The 21,089-nt window shown below is 34.6% G+C and overlaps 1 protein-coding gene and 1 pseudogene across 1 annotated transcript in view; both read right to left on the bottom strand.

Moving 5' to 3' along the window:
* The window catches only part of CDH18 (cadherin 18), a 1,112,094-nt gene that overhangs the window by 824,677 nt on the left and 266,328 nt on the right, over window positions 1–21,089 (bottom strand). The gene's annotated exons all lie outside the window — the stretch shown is intronic.
* LOC119620844 (U2 spliceosomal RNA) lies at window positions 17,388–17,498 on the bottom strand (annotated as a pseudogene).

Here is a 21,089-nt window from a genome sequence, read left to right as displayed (position 1 = left end):
AAATATATTCCTTTCTAAAATTTTGAGTGAAACTTTTAATGAAATTAAAAATGAAAACCATTAATGGAGACATTCAAGATTAACATTTAGTTAGGTGATTTGTTACACATAGCAGTGGTATTTTTAAATAACATATACATATCATTAGCTGCTACTTATAATAATAGCTAAATACCAACAACCACTTATATGTTTGCTGTATTGAAAATACTGATTTCTATTGTGATAAAATGTACAATGATAGCAGTAATTTAAACTACCATCATGCATACATTTTAATTGCAAAAAGAACATATGATATTTAAGTGGAAATTTTTCAACATAAAATATAGGCCTTGCTATTTGGAGCTATTTTATGTTAGAGGAATTCATACTTATTTTCTTGGGGATTCCAGGATGAAAAAATACTCAGTAATGGTGTTCATTAAACTTTTGCTCATGTGCCCTGTGCTAACGAAATGTTCTAGATCGACTGCATTTTCATCTGAGCATCAGTCACTTCCCTGGGATTCCAGAGAGTGAAGTGACTCAGCAAACTTATAAAGTATTTGTTTATTTCCTGCCTTCATCTATGGTGACTAAGTTTATGATCCAGCTCATTGAAACTACTAAGGGGATATTCCGGGCTCCCTGAATAGATACTGCAAGAGCTTTGCACTGAGCACAGTGATTGAGTAAAATACAAGTCATTCACCTGTATCACAAAATTTATCACAAAGTTTCAACCTGCATATTTAATTATTTCTAAATTCTATAACATAGAAAATAGTTGTTTTGAGTACCTTTTTTTTCCTCCACTTAAATTGAATATGTTCCTTTCAAACTTAAATGAGCAAAATCACATCCCAATATCTCATTGCTAATTTGGACTCTTAATTTTCTTTTTGGAAATATTGGCTTAACGTTTTTGTGCATGAACTGTTATTCCACGCCTAAGTGGACTGATATCTGTATTAGGCAAAATAGTGCATTAGCAGGTATAATGTTTTAAATTTGTGGAATATTTCACTAACCATTACTTCGAAATAATACTTAAAGAAAGCATGTCATCTATTATATCTTAATTGGAATTGATCCAGGATCAATGGTCTAATCTGTCATCCTTAGGTCAGAATCAATCACATACTGAGTCATATACTTTAAAATGTTAGGCATAGAGTGTTTTAAATATACACTTATTCAAATTTAAATTGAAAGATAATATTGTGCTTCCTTTTTCCATAGGTTCCTAAGATTTGATATTTTATAAGTTTTCTGTTTACTATATAAGGTTCAAAGACAATCTAAAACTTTTCTGCATCTACTGGAAATCCAACTATCTTCTCAAATTGAGTATTACACATTTATCAAATAGTAAACAAATATTAAAAGCTCACAGCCTTAGAATTATGCTGAGGTTTAAAATGTTTGATACTAGAATTTTCAACTCTAATGACATACTAGCAACACATACACACATGTTGAATCGTGATGAGCTGATAACAGTAATAGAAACAATATTCTGTAAATCTGATTGAAAACATTAGCTGGTTAGATAACTTGAATGATTTATTTTTTAGCACTATAGACCAAGAAGCATTCATGTGAAACAAATCAACATTGTGACTTCTCAGTATCACATTTAAAACGTAATCAAATATATCATGCATTACTCATGCCATGGAATAATAGGAAAAAAAGTGGCTTCTTTGAAACTGACCTGAACAATATTTATTTATTTTCTCAAATTTGTCCTTGTTCAAGCAGCTGAGGCCCTCGTAGCAGTTTTTGTATTTGATGTATAAAGCGTTGCATAAGCAAGAAAGCATTTTACAAGGTCAGAAATGAAACACATCTGAACCTGCTGTTAACATTAAACAAAATATACTGCAGATATTCTGGGATCTTTTTTTTGTCACTGTGGACCAAATGCCATGCAACCTACATAGAAAATGAAGGTATACATTTCTTTCTGTAAGAATCTACTTTGCAATATAAAAAGAATTAACTGTTACCAATTCAGAGGCAGAATCTCACTGCATTGCATCTTCTCAGATGACTGAAATCCATAACTCTAATAGAAATCAGTTATGACAATTTGAGCATGTCTGGAAAAATGAATGTACAAGATAAAAATATGGTGAGAAAGATTTAGTTGGAGTCAAACTACTTCATAAAATACTAGAATGTCCCTTTTAATTTCAGAGTAAGAAATGTGACCAGTGATGCAAAAAAGTGATGTATTTAGTTTCTAGTGGCATCAAAGAATATATATACACATACACACACACACACACACGGAGAGAGAGAGAGAGACAGAGAGAGAGAGAGAGAGAGAGAGAGCCATTGCTTTTCTTCCTAATCAGATGTTCTATTATTTTTATTGTAAGTCTAGCAAATCTCCACTCTTATTTTCTGGTACAGAAGTTGGTAAATCATGACATCAAAATAATTTGACTGCCAGGAAAGGGATACCTAACAAATAAAGAACAAACCAACAAACCAACAAAGAGTGGTAAGAAGAGGAAAGATTTAATTTTATCATAATAGATCCTTTCTTGTGAGAGTAAATTAGTTTTATTCAGAGCCACAAGAAAACTGTACACATACATGCACAAACACACGTAACACACACACAGGTAAATGACATATCCCTTTACACTTGAAAATCAAATAGTATTGATTGTGTTTCAGCAGAATGAAAATTTGTGAAATTTTTATATTTTTAAAATAACTACAGTTAAGATATATTTCAAAATATAATTCTTCACATTATCTTAATCTAAATTATTTTTCTAGAAATCAACTATTTTTGGAATTTTAATTAGACTTTTAATGAATTGTAATGTTATTTTTAGTAATGTAGTAAGAATTCTTTTGATTCTTTTGTCATGGTACCTGGATCATGTCAAATTCTTTCTGAATCCTATTGAACAATCAGTGGCATTAGATTATTGTCCCAATTAATTAATCTCCTTTCTACTCATATTTACCCATTTTTTGGCTAGTCTTTATTCCATACTAAAGCCATAATCAAGGATCCAACATGGTATTAAATGTATAATAGCTCACTTCTTCTTTAAATATATAGTAACTCATTTAATATTCAAAACATCCTTATTTCTGTTTTACAAATAAGAATTATGAAACAACAGTTGTTAGAAAATTATTAAATGTTAACTCCTCTCTCAAAGACATACAATTAGTAGTAAGTCACAGAGCTAAAATCTGACCTAGAAAAGTTTAGCTATAAAAGTTTTGTTCTTCACACCTACAAATATTGTCACTAAGAGTGGTATTTTCAGCAGTGACTTGTGGCCACTTTAACTATTATAAATTTCCATGGGTATCTATTGTGTCTGACGGGCTATGTTTTTGAAAGTGCACTACACTAGGTGACAGACCAAATATTTAGTGCCAATTTTGGGACTTTCTAACCCTGGGACCACAGTCAATATCTTTCTCAATGAATCTCAGTTTCCTCATTTATGAAATGAGCATAAAAATATGTAAATTATAGAATCTAGTTTCTAGTTGCAACCAATAACATCTTAGAAGAAAATGTACATTAACATATATATTTTAATTGCTTACATTTAAATTTGTTGTAGCAGTAGTAGTACAATTAAGGAAGACACTGAAGATCAGATACATATTAAACTACAGATTTCATACGTATCTGTCAATAGGGTCACCAGAGGCAAAAACTGAAATACATTCAAAAGGTCAAGGCAAAGAGAATCTTGTAGACATAAATATGTAGACAGCTGTGTCTGTTTTCATACCGTAATCACCTAGTCTTGTTGATATCACTACTTTGCCCATAACACTGTTGCAATAAACAAATATAATTCTGGAATTTGAAAAATGGTAGAAGTAACATAGTCACACAAAGGCACTTTAGATGTCTGTCCTGACTGTTTCTCAAAGGCAGGGAGAAGTAATACCTTCCTTCCCTATCAAGTGCATTCTACAACAGTGGTTCTCAAAGGTTATGCTACTACCATCAGAACAGAAGCATCTGTGAGCTTGTTAGGACTCTTTGGGCCCCATCTGAAGGACTGAATCGGAACCTCTTCGGGTGGTTATCAATTTAAGTGTTTTAGCAAGCTCTCCGGGAATTTATTCTATGCATTAATGCTTGAGAATCACTGCTCAACACACAGAGCTAGCATAAAAACAAGCATGCTTGCTCACGTCTGTAATCCCAGCACTTTGGGAGGCCGGGGTGGGCGGATCACAAGGTCAGGAGATCAAGACCATCCTGGCTAACGTGGTGAAACCGCGTCTCTACTAAAAATACAAAAAAATTAGCCAGGCGTGGTGGCAGGCGCCTGTAGTCCCAGCTACTCGGGAGACTGAGGCAGGAGAATGGCATGAACCCGTGAGGTGGAGCTTGCAGTGAGCCGAGATCACACCACTGCACTCCAGCCTGGGCGACAGAACGAGACTCCATCTAAAAAAATAAATAAATAAGCATGCTTGTTATGCAGTAGAATAAGTATGTTGCTAATGCTTATGCACCTCTGCAACTAAAAACGTGTGTGAAGATCAGAGGTGGGGAAGATCAGAGATGGCAACATCTATTCAACAAATGTTTAAATGCCTGATGTAGTCTTGGACCTAGGCTAAGTGCTAAGATCACAAAAGTGAATAAAGCATGAACTATAGAAATACAGGTTCCCAAATTAAAATTATTCAAATCTACAGAGACTAAAATAATTTCTGGGATAATAATATTTGAGCCACATCTGATAAGCATTCTGGTTTCAGGATATGATCTAGTGAAAAATGCTTGATTCAGAAGCCAGTCCAAGCAAAGGTGGTATGTTCAAAGCCATGACAGTATGAGGAAGCTTGGCTCATTTGGAAAACAGAATGGTAGCTCAGGATGGCTAAAACGAAATAGCAAATGGAAGAATGAGGCAGAAGGTGGAAGTGTGGACTTGGTTCAGAAGACTGTTGCATGGTATGTCATTCTGTGAAACCTGATTCTGTGTTGCTTTGGGAGTTATTGAGAACTTTCAAGTAGGGTGGTGAGGTGTTAAGATTCCAATGTTGGAGCAGAATTTAGGCTGATTTAAAGGGGCAAAACTGGATGCAAAGGTTCTAATTTAAAAAATATTGAAATGGACAAGGGGAAAATATACCCATCATCCTAAATATGAGAGTGATTGTAAGAATGAAGAAGAAAATATGGCTTCCAGAGATATTTATTCATGTCATGAATAAAATATGTTATATATAATAAGGTATATTCTTGAGTGAAGATACATTTATGTTGGATCATGCCAAGTTTGAAATTTCCTGGGAAATAGGGAATCAAAGAGTTTTTAATTGAGTATAAAATTCTGGGTTAAAATATTCAACTGAGATCCATTAGAAAATAGATGATAATTGATCCAATAAAAATAGATGTTAACTCTCAGAGGAACTGACAGCCAGAAATGAAGACTAAGCGAGTCAGTCTGTGGAACAACAATAAAAAAGGAACAGAGACAGTTAAAGTGAATGATGAATGGCCTTGCGGGTGATGGTGGGGATCCATGTATAGAAAGATTATGTATGATTTAGGAAATATAAGAACCCAAAACGGAAATTGGCAATATAAAGACCATTGCAGCATGAGGAGAAAATCCGTTCAGCAGAGCAGTGGAAGCAGAGCGAATATTTCCACAGGTTGAGAAATGAAAGGAAGTCACTTGGCTGTATAGAAAAGCACATTCTAGAAGGAACACGGAGAGTAACCAACATGAGATGTGTTTTGTTTAGATCTCTTGTCAGGGAATAGATTTTCAAAGATAGGATTTTAAACAGATTTACTCAAGGTCAAAATGGAGTCATCAGAAAGGAAAAAGAAATAGTTTCTGGAAAGGTTGTATAATTAGAGGTTTAAGTATCAATGTAACAAGAGTAGGTCCAAAGCAATTTTTCCAGGCACCCATTGATCCTAAACTGCCTTTATTTTATTTACTCTACCATAGAGAAACTTCTTAAATTCAGAATGTCTCCTCTGACCTACTGGCTTTTGTGGTCTTAATGCTTACTCTGACTCACCTCAGAGTTTTGACCTCTTTCCCATAATTTCCTTCCTAGCCTCTCCTCTGTCATGTCATCATGTCCAATCTTGTGAGCTCTTTGACTCAGAAACTCTCTGAAGCTTTAAATGGCCTCCTCAGCTGAGCACACCTAGGTCAGTACTGAACCATTTGCAGAGGTAAGAATTTGGAGGCTGATGTGATGTACAAATGATATTCAGAACATGGGTGAAGGCATTAGCTATTGGCAGTAAAGAAGAGGTGTTTTTATTTTACTTTTTATTTCTGTTATCTGTAAGACCGGGACATGAGAATCAATGTGCATAAATTGAGAGACAGTAAGTCTTCACTTGATGGTTCAATTTCTGAGATTGAGAAACACTGCTGTTCTGCTTTTAGCAAAAAGTAATTGGGTTTGAGGAGAGAGAGTTGCTGAAGTAGAGAAATAAAGGAGAGAAATGTCTTTGGTCAAAGATAAAGAGAATGATAGCTGAGTGTCCAGATTGCCCTGCTAAAATTGTGGTGGAATTATCTTCACTTTCACTTGTCACTATTTTTGAAGGGCTCTGTGTTGTGGTTGGAGATACTGAGGAAGAGGCCAATGCAGTTATACTAGTTTCGTAAAGCTGCCATAAAACAAGGAACCACAAAGTGGATTGCTTGAAGACAGACATGTATTCTCCACAGTTCTGGAGGCCAGAGTCTGATTTTAAATTGCCAGCAGGGCCATGTCTCTGTGAAGGATACAGGAGGAGAATGTGTTCCATGCTTTTTTTCCTAGCTCCTGGTTTTGCTGGCAATTCTTGAGATTACTTGTCTTACAGAAGCGCCACTCTGTTCTCTGCCTCAATCATCACATGGCATTCTTCTTTCTATATGTCTTCATATCATCTTCCCTGTGTGTGTGTTACTCTTTGTTTCTCTTCTCTTCTTACAAGGACACTGGTCATGTAGAGTTAAGGACTATCTGCTGACTTCATCATAACTTGATATAACTGCAGATACCTTGTTTCCAAATAAGGTTTCATTCACAGGTACTAGGGGTTAGGGTTTCAACATATCTTTTTAGGGGACACAATTCAACCTACAACAGCTGTTAACTCTTGTGTTAAAACTGTTCAGAGTGAGGCCAGTTACGGTGGCTCACGCCTGTAATCCCAGCACTTTGGTAGGCCAAGGAGGGCTGATCACCTGAGGTCAGGAGTTCGACACCATGCTGGCCAATATAGTGAAACCCTGTCTCTACTAAAAATACAAAAATTTTCCGGGAGTGGTGGTGGGTATCTGTAATATCAGCCACTTGAAAGGCTGAAGCAGGAGAATTACTTGAACCCAGGAGGTGGAGGTTGCAGTGAGCCGAGATCACGCCATTGCACTCCAGCCTGGGCAACAGAGTAAGACTCCATCTCAAAAAACAAAACAAAAACTGTTGAGAGTGGTGCTAGTGGAATGGATAAGAGATAGTAGTACAGGAAAGAAAAAAGTCATAAGGAAGGTATAAATGTGTTAATAAGGAAGAGATAAGTGCTGAATAAAAAAGAAAACTAAAAATGATTGTATTGATAGATGAGAAAAATTGTCCAACACGGAAAAGTAGATGTATAACTAAAATTCAAGATGATTGCACTTTATTTGGGGTATTTAGAATTTAAGGTTTCATGAGGAAAATAATTATTATATCTTATTCAAGAAGAAATAAGTAAAGATTAATGCATGAATTAAAAACACACATACATTACCAACAAATTTTAGAAGGGAGTTTGAGATATTTATATACCAGAATAAAAATGGTAAAATAGTATTACTTTTTGGTATAACCAATGTTTTTTGAATAATTTAGATAATTCATTTCTTTTGATGACTTTTCTATTATACAAATAGTGTATTATAAAATCTGAAGCTCAACATGTAAAAACCCAGGAAGCATCAAAACCTGAAATGACTGTAAACAGGATAGAGGTGTACTGTTGGTTGATTTATAGTATTTTGGGCAGGTTTAATTGTATTGATGTACATAGACATTTTTGAATTGTTTCTGTTTACTTCCTCTTAAGTGGAAACTAATAGGGCCCCAATAAATATTTTAATGAATATGTACTACTTCTTAAATAATAGAATGGATGATTTATATACACTTTTGGTCATGGTCAACAGAAGTTGCACTGAGGTCTAATATTTACCACCTTTGATCTTTTACATATGTGAGTTTTTAGTATGGTTAAGGGCTAACATGAAAACATTTCAATGTCCACTTATTGATCTTCTTATCTACCCAAAGTAGTTGTTTAACAAGTAAGCAGTGTTACAACCAACAGCCCATAAAAGGTTATTATCAAATACTTTTCCATTTTCCTTGCACATGATTAAGCCTCAAAGGTGAATTAATGGATCCTGTTAGGCCATAACAGGAAAGCAATAATGTCTATCAAGCAAGCACTGTGTTCCACAAATACATGCTGTTTGTTAATGCGGTTGGTGGGTTTTGATTTGATTTCCCCTCAAAGGAGAGTTGGTAAGATGGGAGGCTAAGGGATAGTTTCCTCATCTTACAGTTAGATGTAATGGTAAACATTGATTTTTATTTCTTTGTGAGGACATACCGCAGTAGTGAGGAAAGCAGATTACAAAATTTATACCATACTATTTTGTTTCATTTAAAGTGATAACAACATTCAAACTGTTTGTCTTGACTTAATCTTTTTGTCCCGTTCTTACTTCCCAAGGCTCCTAAACTTATCTTGTTTTAAAGTTTTCTACAGTACATACTTTCTGTAAGCTGCACCACATCCTTCTGCGTAGCATGGTTTACAAAATTTAAAAATAAGTAATTTGAAGTGTTTTTGCTCATGTGTTTACTTCAGCTACATTAACTATTTTCCTACATATATATACACACACACACACACACACACATACATATGTATATAGTTTTGTCGTTCAAAACTTCTGAAAGTAAATACTGAGTCAATACAGTCACTTAAAGGCTTTGATTTCAGGTTAGATGTGGTACATGATTAATGCGTGAACTATTCAGAGTGAACTTTGAAATCTGTGTGTGTAATTTTACTTAATAAAAATTAATCAGAAAAGGATAATTTAGAAAATAAAAGTACAATAATTTAAATGTCACAATTAAAGTTTCCACATGGCCAGTTTTCTCCACTGTTTTAAGATAAAAAATGGCACAGACATACACTGAAATATACTTTGAACATTGTATATAATTATCTTAGAACATCAGGAATAGCATCAATAAAAACCAAAATGTTTTGTGATTTTATATTGTTTTGCATCTAATCGTATATCACAGTCTAATACCATAGACTTTCACATCTCTGGGAGTGAGCTATAATACTGCCTTAGATAATCGTGGCGGGAATCAACAGGACAAATTTTGATAGGAAGAAAGGCAGTAGACTCTTAGACAATGAGACAATGGAGAATGAAAAGAAAATGATTATCAAACACTTTTCCAGATGGTTATCAATTGCATAGGAATTCTAAGAGGCCAGGCGCAGTGGCTCAGACCTTTAGTCCCATCACTTTGGGAGGCCGAGGTGGGTGGATCACGAAGTCAAGAGATCAAGACCATCCTGGCCAACATGGTGAAACCCCGTCTCTACTAAAAATACAAAAATTAGCTGGGCGTGGTGGCAAGTGCCTGCAGTCCCAGCTACTCGGGAGGCTGAGGCAGGAGAATAGCTTGAACCCAGGAGGTGGAGGTTGTAGTGAGCCAAGATTGTGCCACTGCACTCTAGCCTCGGCGACAGGGCAAGACTCTGTCCCCACAAAAAAATAAAAAATAAAAAATAAAAAAAAGAAAAAGAAAAAAGAATTCTAAGAAAGCATAACTTTTTATTGTGTATATGTTTATTTTCACAGTGAATTATTTTCTTTACATATATACTCAAGTTCTTTTTTTTGTTTGTTTGTTTTGAGACGGAGTCTCACTCTTGTCATCCAGGCTGGAGTGCAATGGCGTGATCTCGGCTCACTGCAACCTCTGCCTCCTGGGTTCAAACTGTTCTCCTGACTCAGCCTCCCAAGTAGCTGGGATTCCAGGCGCATGCCACCACACCTGGCTAATTTTGTTTTTTGTATTTTTAGTAGAGACGGGGTTTCACCATATTGGCCAGGCTGGTCTTGAACTCCTGACCTCGTGATTCACCTGCCTTGGCCTCCCAAAGTGCTGGGATTATATGCGTGAGCCACCGCGCCTGGCCAACAAATTTTCATAACAGATTATTATAATGCCACAAAATTCACATACTTCCACTAAGTTTTTATAGTATTATATGCTACTAAAACACCTCAAAAAAGCAATTTCTTTTACCTTAAATGTACTGTTATAATCTAGTAAAGCATGCTATAAGTAAACTATAGTTTATAATATATGTAATATATCATTTTTACTTAATTATATTGTAAAATCTTAAATGTGATTAAAATGATATGCACATTTTAAATATTTTGAACCTGATATATAACTCTAGAAACAACTATGAGTCTTTCCTGGTTTGAAAAAGTAATATTACTATGCTATTTAGATATTCACTATTTCGCTTAAAGTGAAATAAATGAATACAGAAATTCTTCAGATTATTTGTGTAAGCATGTAAGTCTATGTTACTCAATACAGATTCTGTTACATAGATAAGTACTGAATCACTACTAACTCTAAATTTATTTTTTATTTATACTGAGATAGAGATACTTCCATTTATATCTACTGTATTATGTTTTATCTATCTCCTATCTAACTAGAAATAATTTAGTGTATTCTTTTCCAGAAAATACTTAACATATATTTAAATACATAATATAAAACAAGCCAAGGTAAAAATGGAATTATAATATTTTACTAAATTAAAAATAGTATGTAAAAATCATGAAAATGATCCTATAAGTTTTTCCCCTTTTTCTCTATTTTTCGTGCATGATTTTAAGCAGTCTTGTGAATTGCTGCATATAATCGTTAACGACCTCCCTCTGAAAGAACTAGCCTTCCTCACTTAAGATAAGGAAACTGACACATTGAGGCCAAGTCACTATCTAATGTCCTGCTGCAAGCAAATGGGAAAAGTTGCTTTTGAATTCAGCAAGTCTGACGCCAAAGCATAAACTCAACCAATACAGATTATTCAACATTTTACTAGAGAAGGATGATGGCTTTGGCTTTAATTTTAACTATAGCCTATGCAATGAAAGAAACGGAATCAATCTAATGAGTCACAGTGTCCAAAATATGAAAAAAGGCAAGTTGTGGAGCAGAATCACCAAGGCCATAAAAAGCTTTATCCCTTGAGTCCTCATAAACTGGATGCTGCTAAATATAAAAATTGTCGACAGTACTTTTATGGTGAAATAACTGGTGCCAAATGTCACTTTTTCTTATAACATCTTTCAGTATAAGCAGTCGCAAAGCACATTTCTAAGAAAAAAAAAAAAAAAAAGCTCCTGTAACCCCAGCTATGGTAGGGCTTTAAGTTACGAGGATAGTGTGATCCAAATGAACACCACTCATGCTCTTGCTGAGGCTGTACTTCATATTACAGGATGAAATATAAAATAAAAGAGTTCCCTTCTGCCTATCCTCCAGAAGTAGTTTCCTCTCAGCCAGATACTTGAAAATAACTGTGTGGTAATAGTTTGAACATTATTCTACTTGACAATACTTGTAATACTTTTATTCTGATAAGTAACCAGAAGGCATCTGTCTTGCCAACTTATTATATCACCCCTTTATTCTATTTTTACTTGAACTAACTAGCTGTAAGATTTTTTTTTTCCACTTTAGAAAAATAGAAAAAAGGGAACTTGCCTGTCTAGAAAACCAACTTACCTCTGCATTGAAGTGTTTCCATGGACAGAACCAAGACCTTTCTTTAACTTTTTGCATAGGGAAAATAAGCAAAGTATCTATCTCTGTTGTAAAACATCCCAGTTAATTAAATATAAAAAGCAAATATTATAGAAAGTTAAAACTCAGAAAATTATAATTGTGTTTTTATCATGCCCTGATCAATAAGTAAATGAATTATATTAACTTAGGTGACTTACAGTGCAACAGAGAGTGATGAAAGAAACCCCAACTTAATTTTTAGAGACCGCTACTAAAATTGAGACTGGTAAAGGAATTTCAAAAATTTAAGTTTTACAAGAGCTGACTGATAATCCTTCCTTTGGGGAAGTTGTCTATTCAGTGATCAAGTTATCTTATTCTTGATAATTAACTCATTGAGAATAATATAAAGGTATTGCATCTCAAATTTAAAAGACAAAATGGGGGATACATAGGCATGACTTTGGCTCTCAAAATAGTGTTAATATCCTGGGAATTCAAAAATGTGAATAACCAGATGTAATTCACTCAATATGTATTTATTGAGTTTATATTACACTATACCAGGTACTGTTCCAAAGATAAAGCAGTAATTAAAACAAACAAACATATCTCCTAAACTCTGGCAAGAAACAAAAAGTAAATAAATAAAATCTAATAACCATTCAATTATGAGGTAAGATACATTGATACATACATGAAGGGAATTGAAAATATCTGAGAAGGTGAAACGCTAGTTATGCTGGAGACTGAAGAACTGAAGGAAAAAAACATTTGGATAAGAAGAGAGCATTTTTGGAAAGAGAACAATGTGCACAAAGACACCTAGGCAGAGATGTCTTAATGTTTCACAAGAAGAATAAGTAGTAGAGTAAGATGGGGACATATAGGAGATAAAATCAGAAACATAGGCATGAGGGTTGGAAAAATGCAATGTAAAGAATTATGAATCATACAACAGATTTTGAGTTTTACTCTGAGATGGGAAACCTCAACTAATTTGGAAGAGGGTGTATGTAACTTGGTCTGAGGCTAGTTTAAATGAGTCATAATAGCCTGTTCATAAGATTTGCTAGCCTCTCTGTTGATAAGATTTGAGGGGAACATGGAGGTCTATTACGAGGTGAGCACAGATGAAAGTGAGACATAAAAGTGGCTTAACTCTAGTGGGAAAGCTGAGAGTAAAAACATGGTTGAATTCTGCACAAAATGGATGTGGTCTGTCATCAAAATAGGAATGTCAATAATTATTGCAAGCCATTTTGACCTGAGTAACCAGAAGAGAGGAGATTTCCTAAACTTAAAAGCCCCAAATCATCAACATTAGCTACACACACACACACACACACACACACACACACACAATGACTCATTCCAGAAGGTTTCTTCACGAGAAGGCATAGAACATATGCCTGTAATCCCAGCACTTTGGGAGCTCGAGGCAGGCAGATCACAAGGTCAGGCGTTCGATACCAGCCTGGCCAATATGGTGAAACCCCATCTCTACTAAAAATACAAAAATTAGCCGGACGTGGTGGCACATGCCTGTAGTCCCAGCTACTCTGGAGGCTAAGGCAGAAGAATTGCTGAACCTGGGAGTCAGAGGTTGCAGTGAGCCAAGATCACGCCACTGCACTCCAGCCTGGGCGACAGAGCAAGACTCCTGTCTTGAAAAAAAAAAAAAGAATATTCAGAAGTGGAATACTTGTGCTTGTGGCTCAATATTTCAATATTTCTGCATATAAAACAATAACCTGAGAACCTCAGTTTCGCAAATAGTCAAGAAGGAAGCTGGGACATATTTTAGATCAAATATATTGCAGGTTAAAGTATCTTTATGTAGGGAAAGTAAATAGAAATGTGTCGTTCTATAAATAGGATTTAGCAAGACAGGACCATTCCACATTAATTGATAAAATCAAATAACTGTCCAGAATTGCAGTTCATTTTTCAAAATGGTGAAGAAATATTTTTTAAAATATAGTTACAGTGTGGCACTTAAAAAAAAAAAAAGCAACTCTGCTATACAATGCTGAAAAATATCCTGTAATCTTTCCTCTTAGTGGAGCAAAATCTTAATTTATAGTGGAAGGAAGTTTGAGAGCTCCTTAGTGGTCAATAGAGATCTGATTCTCCCCAATTTTGCTCAAACTGAATATATAACAGGACAATATAACAGGATCTGAGCCAAACATTTTCATATAGATTAAGTTGTGTGTGTGCCTCTGTGTGTGTGTGTGTGTGTGTCTGGGTGTGTGTGTCTGTGTGTGTGTGTGTGTGTATGTATTTTCCTGTAGAAAATAAAGCATTTGAACATTGGTTGTTCTCTCATTTTTCCTGCTGTCTGTCACCACATTAACAAGACTTGGTGTACTTTATTTTCCTAGCCAGGATCTCTTGTCCCACTGGGATTGGGGAAGACAATTTTAGCATACTTTTTAGGACCAGTGGCAGCTAGAATTGCTTTCAAGATACTACTGTTCATAAGAGGTGAGAGAAAGAACATTTTCATGTAGCCCCTGGGTGTTGAGATTCCCCATATCCCTAAGAATGAATTGGTCAATCATCAAGAGAATTGGAAATCTCCTCAGGCTGTCTTCATTTTCACAACAGGCTCACCTCCCTGATCTAATAAATAGAACATTGACTCTATGGGAGGGTTATGCTTTTGAACTGCTCCTTGCTCAATGAATATTACTTCCTAACACCTAGTAGTCCTAGTCACATGTCATGTGCAAACATACTATAAGACTCATTTTCACTAAAATAAATTATTTTGAACAAGTCAACTTGTTTTAAAACATAGCATTTTCCCTATCTCACCTATGTAGCCACAGAAAGAATTAACTGTCCTGTGGAATATGTAAAAAATGAAAGATAAAGTCTCCAAGATTAACCTGAGCATGCATCACTCACTTTAAAGAAAATTGGAGGAGATGAACTAGAAGAATTTCTTTGGAGCCTGAACAAAAGAGAGGTGAATGGGTTATTAAAGATAGGCTGATGTTATTCTAATATCTTTATGGGACACTGTCTACTCTATTGTGTCTCTTTTTCAATGAGCATCTTTTGGGAAGCATAAAGTTGCTTCCTTACAAGGTCAGAGCAGAGTAATCGTACAGACAGTGTTCTGAACTGGGTTGAACACACAAAGGATGCCAAAATTTTCCACTTGTATACAGTAATCTATATTAAAACTTCAACTTATTTCAATCCATCATATTTACATTTCTATTTTATTATATGCTGTATAATGTGTTTAATATATTACTGTAGCTGCATATATATACACTTTATCATAACAAAATAGACATGTTTTGTGGAACATGTTAAATCATTTGCTAAGTAAAAGAGACAGTGTGATCAGAACTTTTGAAGGTCTCTACACACAACCTTGACTCCTCAAATTCTATCTAGACAAATGCTAATTCTGGTTTTAGTTTTATCAGGCCAGGAGGATCAAAACATAAAGGAAAATACATAGAAAATGCTTCAATATAAATTACTCTGTTTCATTCTGTGTTATGACTTTATAGCATTTGTGTTCATTTTCTATGAGATCATAGTCCTATTCAATAGCAGTTTTTTTCATATTTCCAATATACTCTACAGAAAAATAATTGTTGGTAACATTCATGTTGTTAATATTATTGCTAAAAATATTCCTTAGGAATTGCTTAGCCCAGAAAATCCCGAACTCAAAGAAGCCTTTTGCATAGAGTCGTTTTTTTGCTTTTGTCTCCGTAATCTACCATCCTTCCCTATACTCTTGGCTTTTAATACTCTGCTGATAAGATTTGCCTCGACCCATGGCTGCATATGTTAATAATACTCTTTAACTCACTAATAAACTACTTTGATACTTGAATAAATTGAAATTTAAATAAGCATCTTTATTAAATCAAACATAATTTTTGTATTGAGAGAATTCTAATTGGGGACATAGGTAAACCATTAGTCCCTCAAACTTTTTGGTCTGGAAGACTTTGCAGAGTTCTGCTAAGGGGAAATCACAGAGGTATGTTTTGAACAGTGAGGGTGAAAATCTCCTCTGTTTAATGTGTTTATTTTTCCCTAAATGGAAATCACAAAGATCAGTGATTGATATATTACTTTCCATAATTATTATGGAATAATTTATTGATTTAATTTGTTTAATAATTCATGATTTAATACATGCAATAGTTTACTGATTATGGTATAATCAAGTTTGTTGAATAACTTCAAATAATTCTCAATAAATTTACACCATAGTTATAGGAAAAAATAACATTTAAATCACTCAAATAGAAATTCTACTCCTTATATATTTACCAACTGTGATATCTTATGAGGAAAATACAGGACATATTAAGATGTGACAGTCTCGGAAATGAGGGATAGCCTCCTGAAATATTTTTGGCTTAGATGTGAAAAATTATATAATATAATGAAATCTAAGTCAGTATGTGCATGGCAACTTAGAGAAACTTAGAGAAAGAGAGAGAGAGAGAGAGAGAGAGAGAGAGAGAGAGAGAAAGCCAGTGTGGTTGCAGAGCAAATTCAGGAAGTGCAGAATCAGATGAGATCTTTTATTCTAAGAGCAATGGATATTCATTGAGGAAATATTGGCAAGCGGTGATACCAATAGATTTTTTTTGAATAACATGTTGGGCTTTAGCATTGAGAATGGATCTTAGAGGGCAGAGTAGATATGGGGAGACATGTTAGTAGCCTATGGAGTAGTTAGCGGAAGAGAAAATAATAGATTTGCCTCAGATATTTTGTCAACAAGAGACAGATAACATTTAATATGCTTTTTGCACATTTTTCGGTCACATCAAAGAAAACTAAACTCTAAGCTATATAAATTAAAGTTAAAACAGCCCTAGAGAAGACATTAATTCACACATGTTAAAAAGAAGAAGCAGTGCCTTAAGAGATTAAAGTGGACTGCTTCCATTGTGTTTCACTGGCATGCTTTACCTACCATCTGGAGGGTAAAAATTACTTGGAAAATGAAACTTGAAATGGAATTAAACAATATTTCATTTCCCTTGATATTTATTTATTTTCAGATTAAGCACCAATATCCCAAGTCATAGCTAAGATATAAAATACAGTGTGATTACTGTTAAAAACACTTCCCAATATTTCTCTAAAACTTACAAAATATTTCTGTTTATAGCAGAGTCTCAGCTGACACAGGGTCCAATATCATTAATCTAAGCTTGTTTTACAATGCTCACTTCTAGTCCTTCATTAATCTTAAACATTTATATTTATACATATGAACATTAATGCAAACTCAATTTAATTTAGAAGCAAGAACAGTTGTTTTTTATTGTTGTTAGCTAAATTGTGTTTTTATGATTAAAAACTGCACATTAGAATGAAAAGATTTTTCTTTCCCAAAGCAGCATACATAGAACTACAGTCTCTGCTTGTTTATTTGCCTGTTTGAATGCCACTGCTTTTTTTTTTTTTTTTTATGGTTTTCAAACCATATCTCATAGCAAACTCTTTAGAGTTTAAATTTGTTACATTGCAATGGGTGGAAAGTCAATATGAAAATTCTTGGTCTATTTCTAAAACATTTTCGTTAAACTGGTAAGAACAGATACTACACTTGATCTTAGCCAAAAGGCCAAGGACGGTGGCTCATGCCTGTAATCCCAGCACTTTAGGAGGCTGAGGTGGGCAGATTGCCTTAGCTCAGGAGTTCAAGACCAGCCTGGGCAACACGGTGAAACCCTGTCTCTACTAAAATACAAAAAATTAGCCAGGCGAGGTGGTGGGCACCTGTAGTCCCAGCTACTTGGGAGGCTGAGGTAGGAGAATCGCTTGAACTCGGGAGAGGGAGGTTGCAATTAGCCGAGATCGTGCCACTGCCCTCCAGCCCGGCCAACAGGGCGAGACTCTGTTTAAAAGAAAAAAAAAATCTGTGTGGAAAAAAAACCCAGAGAGGTGAAGTGGTTGCATTGATTTAACAGGGTTGAGAAACAGTGAGAATAGCTAAATGATGATAAAAGAACATATTAAGGTACACAAGCATTAGAAATCAAGCAAGGACATTGCCAAAACATTATATGTTTATCATCTTTCTTTTAAATCATTAAGTTCCAAGAATTTGGTATGTAATGACCTAAATCATTTCATTTTTAAATGGCTATATCTATGCCACATTGAAAACCAAGGTCAGATACACGTAGATATAGACAATTATGTGGCATTTTCTCTATCATCTGGCATTTTGTTGTATATAAAACTCAAAGACTCCGTGATTACAGATACCCCTTTAATCATACGAGGTTTTGATTTTCATACCTCGGAATACAAAAGTTGGCGTATTTATTTATTTTATTTACACTGGATAGAGGATTGACTCTAATCATACATGTTAAATAGTGTAGACTACTGGGAATTATAATAAGAAAACTAAACACACGTACATGCATCTACATGCATATGTGAAGTAGCTGCTCTGGGAAAAATTTCTTATGCTTAACATCATACTGACAGATCACACTGCTACTGTTCTATCTCATACAGCTTATAGAGAAAATTGTCTTATTTCACTCTTGAGGGAGGAAGAAACAGAGAGAAGCATGTGGGATTTTGCTTTGGCAAATAGATTTCCTCCCTTTTTCTTTTCATGTATGCCTCATCACCTAATGCAAGCCTAGTTCTGAATATGAATTGTTTAAATAGGCTAGAAACATCTATGCCCTCATCCCCACGGCACACTGTCTTAAAAATAACAAGTCCAAGAATCAGAAAATTTAATTGGTCTTCTTGGTACTAACAACAGTAACAAAAGATAATAGAGATTAAAATAATCTTAAGAAAAAACACATAAATTCAAAATCCACATGCGACATGATAATTTAATTGTAAGAATGATTCCTGGAAATACATTTTTCCTATCAGATAGTAACTGAAGACAGTTACTGCTGCCTAACTCGTTCAAAAAACAAACAAACAAAAAGAAATGTAAGCTAGTTAACATTTCACTCCATATTGGACATGTGACAGATCTTAGCAGAGCATAAATATCTCCAGCCATTTTTTCGGAAGCAATTATAGTCAACTTACATTGACATTTCTTCATTTACTTTGAGGACATCATAGCTGGGTAGCAAATGATTTTAAAATATGTAGTCAGTGTTTGTTTTACAACTGTTATGAGTTTCACATGCATCTGTATATATAGCCATTGTCAAACTGACAGAATACTATCTCTATGTTCTTTGTATCTTTACTTTCAGTTTCAGAAAAAAAAAATCAAAATGTTTCTTTTGTTTCACTGAATTCTAGTATTTCTATCTAGGTTGTGATCTCTTTATTAAACACATAAAAACATCTCACTAATAGTTTTTTTCTCTCTGTGTCCCCTGATATGACACAGTGAAAGGAATATGGGTTCTGAAGCCAAAAAAACCTAGTTGTGAATTGTAATGCTGCTAGTTAATATTCTGCAAATTGAGGAAGGTGTCTACTTCAATAAATTCAATAACTGAATGTTTAAAGGAACACATTATAAATAATGGGTGTTCTACAACGTTTAACTCATGTTTCTCCTTTCTTTTCCAGTAATGATGTTTAAATGACTTATTTCTAAAAACAAACCAGGTCAGAAAACTTCAACATTATCTTAACACAGTTTTAATTTAATAATGTAAAATATATCTGTGTTGTTTTATTTTTAAACTCCACAAGCATATAGACTGTACTTGTCTCCATGCCCCATTTACCATTATTACTAGTTTATAATCCACATTTTATTTCTTTGCTTTAATTGGGGGAAACATACCTAGAAACACATGCTAAAATATGAAATAGTGATTAAGAACAGACCAGAATTCTGCAGCCAGAATGTCTGGTTCACATTGTATCTCTGCAACTTGTTGGTCACGTGACGTCAGGGTTTTTTACTCACTGATTATGCCTCATCGGTAATGAAGAGTCTAAAAGTAAGATGAGTTCATATATTATATACATATCTGTGTATATGTATATATACATATATAAGACATATATATATGTCTTAAAGCGGGGTCTGACTGGTATAAGTGTTGGTTGCATTTTAGATATTATTATAAGCCAAATCCATTAACATTTTCTCCTTCATTTAACTTGTTTTAGTATTTGACATGCTGTGCCACTTACTTCTAGAAACACTTCTCTTTAAGATACATTTAATGCATTGTTCACATTGTTCTATCTTCTTTTCTGACTACTGAAATTGCTCTTCCTCATTGCAACACCAACTACAATCTGTCATTGCTGTTTTTCTGGTCTCTCTGAATTGTCATGCCCTCAGTAAATTCCCATTCTGCAACTTTATCTATAAAGTCTATCCAATAGCAACCAAATATATATCCCAGCCACTTTATGACACTTCAATCCCTATATTAATAACAACATTCAAATGATCATCCTTGAATAGTTTAGAAAAGTTGTTAAATTCACCAGACATTGAACTCAATATTGTATATACCCCTGACCCTTAAAAAACAAACAAACAAACAAACAAAGCCTTTGTGTCAGTCGGGAAACAACAGATGCTGGAGAGGATGTGGAGAAGTCGGAAGGATTTTTACACTGTTGGTGGGACTGTAAATTAATTCAACCATTGTGGAAGACAGTGTGATGATTCCTCCAGGGTCCAAAACTAGAAATACCATTTGACCCAGCAAACCCATTACTGGGTATATACCCAAAGGATTATAAATCATGCTACTATAAAGACACATGAACACGTATGTTTATTGTGGCACTATTCACAGTAGCAAAGACTTGGAACCAACCCAAATGTTCATCAGAGATAAACTGGACAAAGAAAATGTGGCACATATATACCGTGGAATACTATGCAACCATAAAAAAGGATAAATTCATGTACTTTGCAGGGACATGGATGAAGCTGGAAACCATCATTCTCAGCAAACTATCACCAGAACAGAAAACCAAACACCACATATTCTCACTCATAAGTGAGAGTTGAACAATGAGAACACATGGACACAGGGAGGGGAACATCACACACAGGGGTCTGTTGGAGAGTGGGAGGCTAGGGGAGGGATAGCATTAGGAGAAATACCTAATGTAGATGATGGGTTGATGGGTGCAGCAAACCACCACGGCACATGTACACCTATGTAACAAAACTGCACGTTCCACACGTGTACTGCAGAACTAAAAGTATAATAATATAAACATTATTGTATGATAGTCTATTATTTTTATGT

This window comes from Chlorocebus sabaeus, chromosome 4 (assembly GCF_047675955.1).
Source record: "Chlorocebus sabaeus isolate Y175 chromosome 4, mChlSab1.0.hap1, whole genome shotgun sequence".
NCBI classification, from domain to species: Eukaryota; Metazoa; Chordata; class Mammalia; order Primates; family Cercopithecidae; genus Chlorocebus; species Chlorocebus sabaeus.
This window is presented reverse-complemented; position numbering and strand designations above follow the sequence as displayed.